Source organism: Palaemon carinicauda, chromosome 19, assembly GCF_036898095.1.
Source record: "Palaemon carinicauda isolate YSFRI2023 chromosome 19, ASM3689809v2, whole genome shotgun sequence".
NCBI lineage: Eukaryota > Metazoa > Arthropoda > Malacostraca > Decapoda > Palaemonidae > Palaemon > Palaemon carinicauda.
In genome coordinates, this window is record NC_090743.1 from 598,023 (window position 1) to 615,522 (window position 17,500).

General features: G+C 31.0%; 1 pseudogene; it reads left to right on the plus strand.

Annotated features, from left to right (window-relative positions):
* The first annotated feature begins 1,111 nt into the window (after nucleotides 1–1,111).
* LOC137658086 (uncharacterized) overlaps nucleotides 1,112–17,500 on the plus strand; it is a 57,649-nt pseudogene continuing 41,260 nt past the window's right edge.

Consider the following 17,500-nt stretch of genomic DNA (forward strand, 5'->3'; position numbering starts at 1 on the left):
ACACTATTCTATCTTATTTCGCTGCCTCTTGTTTTTTTTTTTTTTTTTTATACCTTATATTTGAAAGATTTATACTAATATTGTTGTTGTTCTTCATATATTTTAATTTAATTTTCAATTACTGTTCTTGTAGTTTATTTATTTCCTCATTTCCTTTCCTCACTGGGATATTTTCCCTATTGTTCCCCTTGTGCTTATAGCACGCTGTTTCTCCAACCAGGGTTGTAGTTCAGCAAGTATACCAATAACAATAACAATAATAAAAACAATAATAATAATATATGTTTATGTTACGTGTACATATTGAGTACATTTCCGTCCATGTCGGCAGTGTTTGATCAATACACAACAATGCTTGTTAGTTTGACTGAAGCGATGGATACCACCCGTCAAGGACTATGCCTCTTTAATCAAATACCCCTTTGATACATCACCTCTCTTTTTTCCTCCGACTTCTTTTGTGGAGTCGCATTCATCATCGGGATATTTACAGCTCATCTAAGCAAGCACCTTAACCGTTCGCCAATAATTCGACATCAATAATCTACGTAATGCTTGCAGCTTATGCGCAGAGAGGCAATTGTGGAATGAGGGCTCAGGTGAGAGAGAGTGAGGGAGAGTGAGGGAGAGCGGGGGTTGAGAGAGAGGAAGAGAGAAAAGAGAGGTTGTAGGAGAAGGGGGGGGGGGTAGGGGGTTAGTTCTGGAATAGGAGGAGAGCTCCGGGATGCGGTTCCCTCTTCTTCTTCTCGTCAGTATTCCGCCAACAGTGGTTCCATAGACGCCAGCTAGCGTCGCTCTTTTCCCCCTGGAGTCGCAGCCTCTTATCTCGCCATTGCCAACGTAATTTAATGGATATAATGATAATTATCCCCTAATTACGCATCGCCAATACGATGTACTTATTCCAGCTGATCGTTGGCACCATTACATTGATTAATTACTTATGAAGAGCGCTATTGTGTATTCGCAGTTGTGAAAAATCTTTAGTGAGATTTAGCATAGATGAATTAATATGAAATAAAAGTCTCCTAAATTATATAGAAAATTATATATAATATTTTGGATGATTGAAAAGGCCAAAACCATAGTGAGTGAATATCCGAGAAGAAAAAATACCCTATTTTTCATGTCAATTTATATGAAATATTAAAAACAGTATCGAATTTGAGGATTTTTCCATTTATTTGTTTTCGCTCCAGTTTTATTTTTAGGATTCTATCACGAGTCTTCAGGAAAAGGGCTTCTATCACCATAATATAGGATTTATCCAAGGAACCAATTATCCTTTATAGGAATAAAGGTATGTATGAATGTGTATGGAAATATTTCAATGAGTTCACGAGAATATTACTTATTTTATAAACTTTCATGAATGCATAATTTCCACCATATATTACCACTTTGTTTTTAAGAGATACTGTAATTTATTAATGTAATAAAAAAATATTACTTCATGTAAATATAATCAGTTCTTAGTGGATATGCAACTTATTTTTTTTATGTAAATTCCGGAATCGCAAAAAATTTACTTAACCCCAGGGTCTATTATTTTACTTTGCAGAATTCGATTTTTTTACCAATTGAAAAAAACATCAGTACTCCATATTTCTTCCCAATTTTGACCAGTTTTATATCTATCTATCTATCTATCTATCTATCTATCTATGCATATGTATATATACATACACATACATATGCATGTATGCATATGTATATATACATACACATACATATTTGTATGTATACGTATATATACACATGTATGTATACGTATGTATAGGTATATATATACATATATATGTATGTATACGTATATATACATATATATGAATGAATACTTATATATACATATATGTATGCATACATATATATATATACATATATATATATACACACATATATGTATACGTATTTATATATATAGGTATGTATATATACATACATACATACACACATTTTACACACACACACACATAATATATATATATAATTTATATATATACATATACATATGTACATTACTTATATATATATATATATATATACATATATATATATGTATGTATATATATACATATATATATATATATTAGTAATGTACATATGTATATGCATATGTATGTAAATGTGTGTATATATATATATATATATATATATTTCTATTTATATATATACATACACATTTACACACATGTATGTGTATAGTGTGTATATATATGCATATATATACATATATGTATACATATACATATATATGTAATATGTATACATATTTATATGTATATATATACACATATATGTATATGTACATATTTGTACATATTTATACATATATATATATCACACATATATATATATAAATATACCTACATATATATATATATATATATTATGTATGATATATATATATATATCTATATGATATATATATATATATATATATCTATATGTATATGTATATATATATATATATATATCTATATGTATATATATATATATATATATGTATATGTATATGTATATATATATATATATATATACAAATACATACACATATATACACATCCATATATATATATAAATGTATACATACATTATATTGATATATATTATATATACCATTTATAAATATATATATATATATATATATATATATACACACATGTATACATACTACATATTACTAAAAAAAAAATTTTTTTAGCAACTTATAAATTATGCTTAAACAAGATTAATTTTCCTTATTTGCACCTTAGAAGACATTCATTTATATCGAACCTCTTTCTTCGTTTACAAAACTATGAAGCTTTTACTCAACTGAAAACTTCACAATCTATCTCTAAAACCACCACAAGCTAATCAGTGTGAAATTATTTTCATTATTACATTATCAATATTTCTTATTGTTCAGTTGTTCACTTATTGTTCAAAATTTACCCAGAATATTTCTCGGAAATCTATATCTTTTATAGATTTTTTTTTCCTTTTTTTTAATAACATCTTGGGTATATGATACATCTATTGTATTCCTTGAAATTTTTTCCGAATATTCCTTCAATAAAAAGTTTCCCTTAATTACTTTTATTAATTAAAGCATTCATTTTGCAAAATCTTTTAAATTCTCGCGTTTATTCTAATCAAAATACATTCAAGAATATTATCCCTTCTCAAAATAGTTTTCTTTTTATATCTGAAATTTATAAAATGGGTTTATTTACAAGAACCGTTTCAAGGTATTATCTTGCTAATATAGTTTCCACATAATAAAAGAGTGAATCATTAAGTCAAAACTTATCCATTACAATAATAAAATACTTTTAAAGAGGTCATTTTCAGAAAGATATAGTTTGTTCTAAATATAAATTTACCCTAGCTTACTCGAGTTGTTATTTTTGCGAAGTTTAACATACACAGTTTATATAAAATTTAGAATAATTGTAATTTGCCAATAATGGAACCCAACATGTCATGAATTACGTGTAAAAAGACATTAATTCCGTTTGACATGGATTCGACGAAAATAATTAGTTCGGATATTCTTAAAAAAAGAAAAGAAAAAAAGGACTTTTCTTTCTAATCAATCTATATTGCAATTTGCTTTATAAATAGGGGTATATATATGTATATATATATATATATATATACACACAGTGTATATATATATATATATATATATATAATAATTAAATATATGTAATTATACGTATACATATATACACAATATATATACATATATATATATAATATATATACATATATAATCATATATATAATTATATGTATAATTATATACATAATATATATATATTATATTATGTTTTATATATATATATATATATATATATATATATATATGAAACAAAAAATTAGCCGCGTATATATGGAATAATTTAAACTTTTTGGATAAAGAGTTCAATGACGTATAACGTGTAATTAGAATCGGAATTATTTACCTCCGTAAGTAATCAAATATGATAAAATACAGTTTCCATATCATTAACACTAATGATGCCACGCATATCCCGAATTTCGTTCATGACAAAGGATATTACATGTTACTAGGCTTTTCTGTTTAGTATAAATTATGAATAAATAAATAAAAATAATATATGTATAATCATATATATATATATTATATATATATGCATATATATATTATATATATATTATATATATATTATATATATATTATATATATATTATATATATATATATATATATCATATATATATATATATATATATATATAGAGAGAGAGAGAGAGAGAGAGAGAGAGAGAGAGAGAGAGAGAGAGAGAGAACGGTATGCAACGGAAGATGAAATATCATTGGAAGGAGAAAGGATTAATGAGGTAGACTCATTAAAGTATTTAATAAATGTGATCTCTAATACAGGGTCTTTACAATTAGAGTTTAATGAAAGACTGAACAAAGCCAATCACACAATGGCTAGGTTAATTAAAACCTGGAAATCAAATCACCAGAAATTAAATATAAATAATCGGACTATATCAGTTTAGCGAGAACGGTGTTACTCTATGGACAAGAGTCATGGTTTGACAATAAAACAATCTCCAATAAATTTAGTAGATTTGAGAACAAGGCCTTCAAAGGATATTGGGAGTTAAATGGCAGGACAGGATTAGAAATGAAACTAAGAGATATTACTCGAGTGCCCTATGTGGATATATCATGATGAGGGGTAGATGGAGAGGGTTTGGGCAAGCTCTTCACACTCCCCATGAGAGATTAGTGCACCAAACGTTTAGCTGGGATCCACAAGGCACTAGAAGAGTTGGAAGACCCAGGCCTGAATGGTTGAGGACTATAAAGCGTGAAGTAGGAGATTATGAAGGAGAGTATTAATTAAAAGCTAAGATAATATATATATATATATATATATATATATATATATATATATATATATATATATATATATATATATATATATATATACACATACATACATATACATACATACATTAATTAAAGATAGTTACATACATAATGCTTTGATAAAATAAAATTTTCTTTTTTAACAAAACAATAAAAATTTCCTTAGATTATAACGAAGTGGAAATCCTTTTAATGTGTGGGAATCCACCCCACAAAAAAAGAAGTGCGGAGTAAAATGCCACCGGGTCTTTCGGATCTTAGTTTTTCTCAATGGAATGATGAGTACTTGTGGTTGTGTGTAGTAGAACACTTTCATTCAAGTTTCCATTCATGAACGTTATGAAAGCATCTGGAAAATGTGCTTCCAATGGTCTTCGTTTAGTGGAATTTTTAAGTGAAAATTTCGTTTATGTGATTTTGTTATCTTTATTTCTACAGACTTATTTTTTTTATGATAAAAATATATGCATATGTACATATACCTTCTTAAATGTTCATGTATGTATGTAAGTGATATTTTCTACAAAGGTTTTAAATATCCTTATGGAAGGTATTCCACTTCAAACAATATTGATGTTGCTAGGTGTTCATGTATGCATGCGATATTTTTAGGTTTCAAATATCCTTATGGAAGGTATTCCACTTCAAACAATATTGATGTTGAAAGATGTTCATGTATGCATGCGATATTTTTAGGTTTCAAATATCCTTATGGAAGGTTTTCCACTTCACACAATATTGATGTTGAAAGAAAATATATTAAAATCCAGATCGTTTTGATTACCATTAGTGAAATATTTGATCAAATATTTTCTTTAATAACGACGACGAAATTCAGATGGAAAGATGTTTCGAATACTATCGTTAATCTTAGACAGATTGAAACACCAGAGCCAGTGAACACTGTTTCAAAAGTATTAAATAAAAAGAGAAATCTCCCGAAGTGATTGAGAGGAAATCAAGTTTCAAAAGTATTAAATAAAGACAGAAATCTCCAGAAGTGATTAAGAGGAAATTAAGTTTCAAAAGTATTAAATAAAGACAGAAATCTCCCGAAGAAGTAATTAAGAGGAAATTAAATTGCAAAAGTATTAAATAAAGACAGAAACCTCCCGAAGAAGTGATTAAGAGGAAATTAAGTTTCAAAAGTATTAAATAAAGACAGAAATCTCCAGAAGTGATTAAGAGGAAATTAAGTTTCAAAAGTATTAAATAAAGACAGAAATCTCCCGAAGAAGTAATTAAGAGGAAATTAAATTGCAAAAGTATTAAATAAAGACAGAAGTTTCCCGAAGAAGTGATTAAAAGGAAATTAAGTTTCAAAAGTATTAAATAATGACAGAAATCTCCCGAAGAAGTGATAAGAGGAAATTAAGTTTCAAAAGTATTAAATAAAGACAGAAATCTCCCGAAGAAGTGATCAAGAGGAAATTAAGTTTCAAAAGTATTAAATAAAGACAGAAATCTCCCGAAGAAGTGATTAAGAGGAAATTAAATTTCATAAGTATTAAAGACAGAAATCTCCAGAAGAAGTGATTAAGAGGAAATTAAGTTTCAAAAGTATTAAATAAAAACAAATCTCCCGAAAAAGTGATTAAGAGGAAATTAAATCTCAAAAGTATTAAAGACAGAAATCTCCCGAAGAAGTGATTAAGAGGAAATTAAATTTCAAAAGTATTAAAGACAGAAATCTCCCGAAGATGTGAATAAGAGGAAATTGTTTCAAAAGTATTAAATAAAAGACAGAAATCTCCCGAAGAAGTGATTAAGAGGAAATTAAATTTCAAAAGTATTAAAGACAGAAATCTCCCGAAGAAGTGATTAAGAGGAAATTAAGTTTACAAAATTATTAAATAAAGACAGAAATCTCCAGAAGAAGTGATTAAGAGAAAATTAAGTTTCAAAAGTATTAAATAAAGACAGAAATCTCCCGAAGAAGTGATTAAGAGGAAATACAGCTTCAAAAGTATTAAATAAAAGACAGAAGTCTCCAGAAGTGATTAAGAGGAAATTAAGTTTCAAAGGTATTAAATAAAGACAGAAATCTCCTGAAGAAGTGATTAAGAGGAAATTAAGTTTCAAAAGTATTAAATGAAAGACAGAAATCTCCCGAAGAAGTGATTAAGAGGAAACTAACTTTCAAAAGTATTAATTAAAGACAGAAGTCTCCCGAAGAAGTGATTAAGAGGAAATTAAGTTTCAAAAGTATTAAACACAGAAATCTCCCGAAGAAGTGATTAAGAGGATCTCAAGTTTCAAAAGTATTAAATAAAGACAGAAATCTCCCGAAAAAGTGATTAAGAGGAAATTAAGTTTCAAAAGTATTAGATAAAGACAGAAATCTCCAGAAGTGATTAAGAGGAAATTAAATTTCAAAAGTATTAAAGACAGAAATCTCCCGGAGAAGTGATTAAGAGGAAATTAAGTTTCAAAAGTATCAAATAAAGATAGAAATCTCCCGAAGAAGTGATTAGGAGGAAATTAAATTTCAAAAGTATTAAAGACAGAAATCTCCCGGAGAAGTGATTAAGAGGAAATTGAATTTCAAAAGTATTAAAGACAGAAATCACCCGAAGTAGTGATTAAGAGGAAATTAAGTTTCAAAAGTATTAAAGACAGAAATCACTCAAAGAAGTGATTAAGAGGAAATAAAGTTTCAAAAGTATCAAATAAAGATAGAAATCTCCCGAAGAAGTGATTAAGAGGAAATTAAATTTCAAAAGTATTAAAGACAGAAATCTCCCGGAGAAGTGATTAAGAGGAAATTGAATTTCAAAAGTATTAAAGACAGAAATCACCCGAAGTAGTGATTAAGAGGAAATTAAGTTTCAAAAGTATTAAAGACAGAAATCACTCAAAGAAGTGATTAAGAGGAAATAAAGTTTCAGAAGTATTAAATAAAGACAGAAGTCTCCCGAAGAAATGATTAAGAGGAAATTAAGTTTCAAAAGTATTAAATAAAGACAGAAATCTCCCGAAGAAGTGATTAAGAGGAAATTAAGTTTCAAAAGTATTAAATAAAAGACAGAAATCTCCCGAAGTGATTAAGAGGAATTTAAGTTTCAAAAGTATTAAATAAAGACAAATCTCCCAAAGAAGTGATTAAGAGGAAATTAAGTTTCAAAAGTATTAAATAAAGACAGAAATCTCCCGAAGAAGTGATTAAGAGGAAATTAAGTTTCAAAAGTATTAAATAAAGACAGAAATCTCCAGAAGTGATTAAGAGGAAATTAAGTTTCAAAAGTATTAAATAAAGACAAATCTCCCAAAGAAGTGATTAAGAGGAATTTAAGTTTCAAAAGTATTAAATAAAGACAAATCTCCCAAAGAAGTGATTAAGAGGAAATTAAGTTTCAAAAGTATTAAATAAAGACAAATCTCCCAAAGAAGTGATTAAGAGGAAATTAAGTTTCAAAAGTATTAAATAAAGACAAATCTCCCAAAGAAGTGATTAAGAGGAAATTAAGTTTCAAAAGTATTAAATAAAGACAGAAATCTCCAGAAGTGATTAAGAGGAAATTAAGTATTAAAAGTATAAAATAAAAGACAGAAATCTCCCGAAGAAGTGATTAAGAGGAAATTAAGTTTCAAAAGTATTAAATAAAAGACAGAAATCTCCCGAAGTGAATTTCTAAGTTTCAAAAGTATTAAATAAAAGACAGAAATCTCCCGAAGTGATTAAGAGGAAATAAAGTTTCAAAAGTATTAAATAAAGACACAAATCCCCCGAAGAAGTGATTAAGAGGAAATCAAGTTTCAAAAGTATTAAATAAAGACAGAAATCTCCCGAAGTGATTAAGAGGAAATAAAGTTTCAAAAGTATTAAATAAAAGACAGAAATCTCCCGAAGAAGTGATTAAGAGGAAATAAAGTTTCAAAAGTATTAAATAAAGACAGAAATCTCCAGAAGAAGTGATTAAGAGGAAATTAAGTTTCAAAAGTATTAAATAAAATACATAAATCCCCAGAAGAAGTGATTAAGAGGAAATTAAATTTCAAAAGTATTAAATAAAGACAGAAATCTCCAGAAGAAGTGATTAAGAGAAAATTAAGTTTCAAAAGTATCAAATAAAGACAGAAATCTCCTGAAAAAGTGATTAAGAGGAAATTAAGTTTCAAAAGTATTAAATAAAGACAGAAATTTCCCAAAGAAGTGATCAAGAGGAAATTAAATTTCTAAAGTATTAAAGACAGAAATCTCCAGAAGTGATTAAGAAGAAATTACGTTTAAAAAATTATTTTATTCCTGTAGTGTTGCAACAGTAGGATTGAATTCTAATGGCCAGTATTTGTTTCCTGTCAGCCATTAGGCAAAACAAATAGTTAAAAAGAGTCTTCAGTCACGGTGTATGTACAGACTAATGGGCCTCTTTGTCAAACCTTTGGTTATTGTCAAAATGCCAAGGTGACATGTTGTTAATTTGGAGTTCAGTCAATTGGCAAAATAAATAGTTTGTTTATGAACAGTTGAATCGAATAATGGATTGGTGACATGTTAATTTGAAGTTCAGTCAATTTGTGAATTAAATTATTTGTTTATGGTCAGTTTAATCGAATAATGGATTATCAATCGTAATTTTCGATTGAAAGTAGAATTTAGTTAATAAGTTCAATCAATTGGTAAATTAAATTGTTTGCTTTTGGACAGTTGAATCGAATAATGGATTATCATTAATCTTAATTTTCGATTGAAAGCAGAATTTAGTTCACGATTACCCAATAGGAATTAGTTATCAAAAATTCTTACGGTCATTTGTCTCGTTATATTTTTTTCACATAAATGAATTTCAAGTTCATGGAGGCTTCTCACCTCTTCGGAGGAGCTATGGCTATCATGGAAAGCTAAGCGATTGGAGGGAAAAATTATGCATGATGAAACTATATAGAATAAATTGTATAATATTACTGATTCGACTAAATTCTTGATTCCAACATAGACCAAGTAACTTTACTACTAGATTCGTAGAAATACTGTATTTGACATCAATTGACTTCTGCAAGGGTAAATCCTTAGTGACAAACTGCTGTAACTTGAACCTGTAGGGGCCAAGTTTATAGTTTAATTGTAAATATGCCCATTCAAGATACTTAGAACAGTCAAAAGGCCACTGCACAATTATCCATGAAACAAAGCAGATAAGTTTCTCAAGTTCTACCAGACGAACACTGTCGTGTTCCACTTCCATTAAAAAATATCGTAGAAAGGGCTAGGAGTAATAGAACAGGGCTACACCTTAGGCCAAAACTCTATAAGTTTCATATTTCGGTATCCCACTGTCTTGGGTTAGAGTTCTCTTGTTCGAGGGTACACTCGGGCACACTATTGTGTCTTATTTCTCTTCCACTTGTTTTATTAAAGTTTTTATAGTTTATATAGAATATATGTATTTTAATGCTACTTTTCTTGAAATATAAAATTTTTCCTGTTTCCTTTCCTCACTGGGCTATTTTCCCTGTTGGAGCCCTGTGGCTTATAGCATCCTGCTTTTCAAACTAGGGTTGTAATTTAGCAAGTAATAATGATAATATCATACCATGGTAAAATCATTCTTTTCATAATTTCTGAACCACAAATACAATAGTCTATTACTATCTACTCCATCAAGAAAGGTTATTGAATGTCTTTCATATCAGTTTTAATAGCCAGGCCTTCTCCATCATGAGGCTCAATACTACACAGTGTTCTAGAAGTTTTATTTCATCTAGAAGTTTTATTTCTTCTGTGACCAACTTGTGGAATCATCTTCCTAATCAGGTAGTTAAATTAATAGAACTTAAGAAGTTCAAAATTGCAGCAAATGTTTTTATGTTGGACAGGCTGACATAAGTCTGAATATTTTATATATGACATCTGTTTTGACGTTGTTACGGTTTTTAGAATGATTTATTGTTAATTTGTTCTCATTTATTTATTTCCTTATTTCCTTTCCTCACTGGACTATTTTTCCCTGTTGGAGCCCTTGGGCTTATAGCATCTTTATTTTCCAACTAGGGTTGTAGCTTGGCTAGTAATGATAATAATAGTAGTAATATCAAAACAGAGAAGATGCGAACAAAAACAAATATTTAATAGAGCAGAGGCAATTTTTTGGTTCAATGTCGGTCCAGGATATATGGCCTGATTTTGACATACTGTAATTTCTTTGCTAGGATCCGTCTGACAAAGATTAGAAACATAAACTACTCTGCCTTTAGTGGTATCCCTGTCCAATTTAAATATACCAATGTGAGGTAAAAAGCCATGCTTAGGATGCTCTGTCAAGGATTGATCAAGATTATCAATACGTTCAATTATACCTGCCGATTCTTGCTCTTTGAAACTTGGTCCATAAGAGCTAAGTGTGTAGGATTATTCAAAAGTTCTTAGATTAGATTTAAAGATTGAAACTTTGATCCATGATAGCTAAGTGTGAAAGCTTATTCAAAAGTTCTTAGATTTGATTTCAAGATTATCCTAGCAAGTTCATAATCAGTTCCTCACAGATGTACAACTTTGAAATTCTATAGCTGTGGAACGATGATGCGTCCATCTTCTTTTCATATTTTCAAGAGCATATTTAATAAGTTTAATATTAATTTCACACTTTCTTCAGGCTTACCATCTTCCAAACCTATGTACCTGTAATAATTATCATTCAGAACGCAGTTAGCAGCTCTCTCAAGCTGATTATGCACAATTTCACCCTTGTCATCTAATATACAAAATTCCCTGGGATAGGTTTATTAATTCTCTCAAGCTGATTATGAATAATTTAACCCTTGTCATCTAATATACAAAATTCCCTGGGACAGGTTTATTGATTCTCTCAAGCTGATTATGCACAATTTCACCCTTTTCATCTAATAAACAAAATTCCTTGGGACAGGTTTATAGATTCTCTCAAGCGGATTATGCACAATTTCACCCTTGTCATCTAATATACAAAATTCCCTGGGACAGGTTTATTGATTCTCTCAAGCGGATTATGCACAATTTCACCCTTGTCATCTAATATACAAAATTCCCTGGGACAGGTTTATTGATTCTCTCAAGCGGATTATGCACAATTTCACCCTTGTCATCTAATATACAAAATTCCCTGGGACAGGTTTATTGATTCTCTCAAGCGGATTATGCACAATTTCACCCTTGTCATCTAATATACAAAATTCCCTGGGACAGGTTTATTGATTCTCTCAAGCGGATTATGCACAATTTCACCCTTGTCATCTAATATACAAAATTCCCTGGGACAGGTTTATTGATTCTCTCAAGCGGATTATGCACAATTAAACCCTTGTCATCTAATATACAAAATTCCCTGTGCAAGCTGATTATGCACAACTTCACCCTTGTCATCTAATATACAAAATTCCCTGGGACAGGTTTATCGGTTCTCTCAAGCTGATTATGCATAATTTAACCCTTGTCATCTAATATACAAAATTCCCTGGGACCGGTTTATTGATTCTCTCAAGCTGATTATGCATAATTTAACCCTTGTCATCTAATATACAAAATTCCCTGGGGCCGGTTTATTGATTCTCTCAAGCTGATTATGCATAATTTAACCCTTGTCATCTAATATACAAAATTCCCTGGGACCGGTTTATTGATTCTCTCAAGCTGATTATGCATAATTTAACCCTTGTCATCTAATATACAAAATTCCCTGGGACCGGTTTATTGATTCTCTCAAGCTGATTATGCATAATTTAACCCTTGTCATCTAATATACAAAATTCCCTGGGACAGGTTTATTGATTCTCTCAAGCTGATTATGCATAATTTAACCCTTGTCATCTAATATACAAAATTCCCTGGGACAGGTTTATCGATTCTCTCAAGCTGATTATGCACAATTTCACCCTTGTCATCTAATATACAAAATTCCCTGGGACCGGTTTATCGATTCTCTCAAGCTGATTATGCACAATTTAACCCTTGTCATCTAATATACAAAATTCCCTGGGACCGGTTTATTGATTCTCTCAAGCTGATTATGCATAATTTAACCCTTGTCATCTAATATACAAAATTCCCTGGGACCGGTTTATTGATTCTCTCAAGCTGATTATGCATAATTTAACCCTTGTCATCTAATATACAAAATTCCCTGGGACAGGTTTATTGATTCTCTCAAGCTGATTATGCATAATTTAACCCTTGTCATCTAATATACAAAATTCCCTGGGACAGGTTTATCGATTCTCTCAAGCTGATTATGCACAATGTAACCCTTGTCATTCAATATACAAAATTCCCTGGGACAGGTTTATCGATTCTCTCAAGCTGATTATGCACAATTTAACCCTTGTCATCTAATATACAAAATTCCCTGGGACAGGTTTTTTAATTCTCTCAAGCCGATTATGCACAATCTAACCCTTGTCATCTAATATACAAAATTCCCTAGGACAGGTTTATTAATTCTCTCATGCCGATTATGCACAATTTAACCCTTGTCATCTAATATACAAAATTCCCTGGGACAGGTTTATCGATTCTCTCAAACTGATTTTGCACAATTTCACCCTTGTCATCTAATATACAAAATTCCCTGGGACAGGTTTATCGATTCTCTCAAACTGATTTTGCACAATTTCACCCTTGTCATCTAATATACAAAATTCCCTGGGACAGGTTTATCGATTCTCTTAAGCTGATTATGCACAATTTAACCCTTGTCATCTAATATACAAAATTCCCTAGGACAGGTTTATTAATTCTCTCAAGCTGATTATGCACAATTTAACCCTTGTCATCTAATATACAAAATTCCCTGGGACAGATTTATTGATTCTCTCAAACTGATTATGCACAATTTCACCCTTGTCATCTAATATACAAAATTCCCTGGGACAGGTTTATCGATTCTCTCAAGCTTATTATGCACAATTTCACCCTTGTCATCTAATATACAAAATTCCCTGGGACAGGTTTATCGATTCTCTCAAGCTGATTATGCACAATCTAACCCTTGTCATCTAATATACAAAATTCCCTGGGACAGGTTTATTAATTCTCTTAAGCTGATTATGCACAATTTAACCCTTGTCATCTAATATACAAAATTCCCTAGGACAGGTTTATTAATTCTCTCAAGCCGATTATGCACAATTTAACCCTTGTCATCTAATATACAAAATTCCCTGGGATAGGTTTATTGATTCTCTCAAGCTGATTATGCACAATTTAACCCTTTTCATCTAATATACAAAATTCCCTGGGAACAGGTTCATCATCAATAAACATGTCCGAAGCAAGAAATGGGTTGCCAGAGACACCCATAACCTTAAGCAAATTGCTATCCAACATTTTTACTGCATCATTGAAACAATGTCCCACATATTCTTTCACATTCTTGTTGTGGCCTGATTGGTAACGTCTCTGCCTGGTGATTGCCAGATGGAGTTTCGAGCCCAGCTCAGACTAGTTAGTGCCTTTAGTGTCTGCAACTTTACCATCCTTCTGAGCTAAGGTTGGTTGGTTTGGGTTAGTGCCTTTAGTGTCTGCAACTTTACCATCCTTCTGAACTAAGGTTGGTTGGTTTGGGGGGAGCCTATAGGTATATCTGTTTTGTCATCAGCAGGCATTGCCTGGTCCTCCTTGGTCCTAGCTTAGGTGGAGATGGGGCTTGGGCGCTGATCATATACAGGGTCAGTCTCTAGGGTTTTGTCCTGCTTGCTAGGGCAATATCACTGTCCCTTGCCTCTGCCATTCATGAGTGACCCTTAAACCTAAATAACCTTTAAGGCAAATATGATAAATCCTTTAGCTTATGTGTTAAATTACCTTGAAGCAATACTTCCACAGAAGTTTGAGAATACATCGATAGGCTTTCTGCACCGAACAAGTGTTCATTTTGTGGAAGACAAAAACTGGATTTGGTACCCAATATAAAACTTATGCCCCTAATCTCCTAATCAGTATTGGTTAGAAATTCCTCAGCCAAAATGTAACCTCTGTCCTTAAATCCATCCACAACCTTACCCACAAGAGGGAGATTTAAATTTATATGAATGCAGGGTAGACAGAGTGCTTCAATCGATATAAAATTGCTGCCGAATTTGAGTTTTGTTTCTACTAATCGAGTGGTATATTGTCGAGATGTGTTTATACCATTAATAGTCAAGGGAAAAGGAAATATTGTCTGACCGTTTTCAATCCAAGTTCATTAGTAACATTGGTATAAATGAAGTTACATTGACAGCCCCACTCCTTAACCGTTCTTAATCCAAGCTCATTAGCAACATTGATAGAAATGAAGTTACATTGACAGCCAGTTTTCTTGACCGTTTTCAATCCAAGTTCATAGCAACATTGGTAGAAATGAAGTTACATTGACAGCCACTATCCTTAACCGTTTTCAATCCAAGTTCATTAGCAACATTGGTAGAAATGAAGTTACATTGACAGCCACTATCCTTAACCGTTTTCAATGCAAGTTAATTAACAACATTGGTAGAAATGAAGTTACATTGACAGCCACTATCCTTAACCGTTTTTAATCCAAGTTCATTAGCAACATTGGTAGAAGTGAAGTTACATTGACAGCCACTATCCTTAACCGTTTTTAATCCAAGTTCATTAGCAACATTGGTAGAAGTGAAGTTACATTGACAGCCACTATCCTTAACCGTTTTTAATCCAAGTTCATTAGCAACATTGGTAGAAATGAAGTTACATTGACAGCCACTATCCTTAACCGTTTTCAATGCAAGTTCATTTGCAACATTTGTAGAAATTAAGTTACATTGACAGCCACTATCTTTGACCGTTTTCAATCCAAGTTCATTAGCAACATTGGTAGAAATGAAGTTACATTGACAGCCACTATCCTTAACCGTTTTCAATGCAAGTTCATTTGCAACATTTGTAGAAATTAAGTTACATTGGCAGCCACTATCTTTGACCGTTTTCAATCCAAGTTCATTAGCAACATTGGTAGAAATGAAGTTACATTGACAGCCACTATCCTTAACCGTTTTCAATCCAAGTTAATTAACAACATTGGTAGAAAGGAAGTTACATTGACAGCCACTATCCTTAACCGTTTTCAATCCAAGCTCATTAGAAACATTGGTAGACATGAAGTTACATTGACAGCTACTATCCTTCAAACACCTGACCTTTAACCCACCCTCAAATGGTAAATGTAGGCAAAACCGAATCAAGATCAGAAAATCCCTGAAAGGCTTCTTTTATGGATAACATGCTACTAGAAACTCCCGGTTTATCTTTAAGAAACTTAGCATTAGAGGGAACAAATTTTGGCTTTACCTTACCAATTGAAGGTCCAGATTTAGCTTCAACATTATCGTTAGATTCATTATGACTAGTGACCTTAACACATAAAAATCACATATGTCATTCACAAAAGTACCGGCAACAAGAACGAAAATATTTGCAAGATCCACTCATGATTCAAGTTTGAGCATTTGGCTGCCCCCATATTCCCTAATTTCTCAACTTAGAGCTACATCTTTCATATTGAGGACACTTATTAATAGGATGAGCAGCTTCCTTACCAAATTCTTTTGTACATATACTACACTGTCTGAATAGTTTATTTTTATCATAGAGCTAGAACTTTCATATTAAGGACACTTATTAATAGGATGAGTAGCTTCCTTACCAAATTCTTTTGTACATATACTACACAGCCTGAATCTTTTATTTTTTTATCATATTTAACATCAACAGCTAAACTAGCCACCTTATCACTGTTATCCAAACCATTAGGAGAAGCAAACTTATTCTTCAATTTAAATTTACGCTTGCTAAGGAAACTATTACAAGACCCAAAGTAATTTTCAGTAATTTCCTTTAATTAATTAATGAAGGTTTAGCATGATTAGTTATTTGTATCAACTGAAATTTGAACTGATCGTTCATACCTTCCCAGATAAAGGTACTTAACTGTTATTGGCCCACCACTAATTTTTGATATAACCAATACTATTTTTTAGGTTAGGTTATGTTATTTTAATTATTTAATCTGTAGGTGGATAGAATTGAAACCTAACCTAACCCAACCTAAAAAAATATGTATTGAGGTTATATAGGAAATTAGTGGTGAGGCAATAACAGGAAAGTACCCATATAAAATACTGAAGTATATTGTTTACATTAATGCCAAGCTTGTTTACCCTTTCAATTAGCAAACTTACTTTCGAAATGTATTCATAAGGGTCTGAAACTTAATCTAACATTACTTCAATCAACTACTTCAAAACATTAGATTTTTTAGTATCTTCAGAGGCAAAAGCTTTCGACAGCTCTTCTAGGAGAAGGACACTCCCAAAATCAAACCATTGTTCTCTAGTCTTGGATAGTGCCATAGCTTCTGTACCATGGCCTTCCACTGCCTTGGGTTAAAGAGTTCTCTTGCTTGAGGATACACTCGGGCACATTATTCTATCTTATTTTTCTTCCTCATGTTTTGTGAATTTTTGTAGTTTATATATAAATTATTTATTGTAATGTTATTACTGTTCTTAAGATATTTTACTTTTCCTAGTTTCCTTTCCTCACTGGCCTATATTCCCTGTTGGAGCCCTTTGGCTTAGAGAATCCTGCTTTTCCTACTAGGGTTTTAGCTTAGCAGACAATAATTATTATT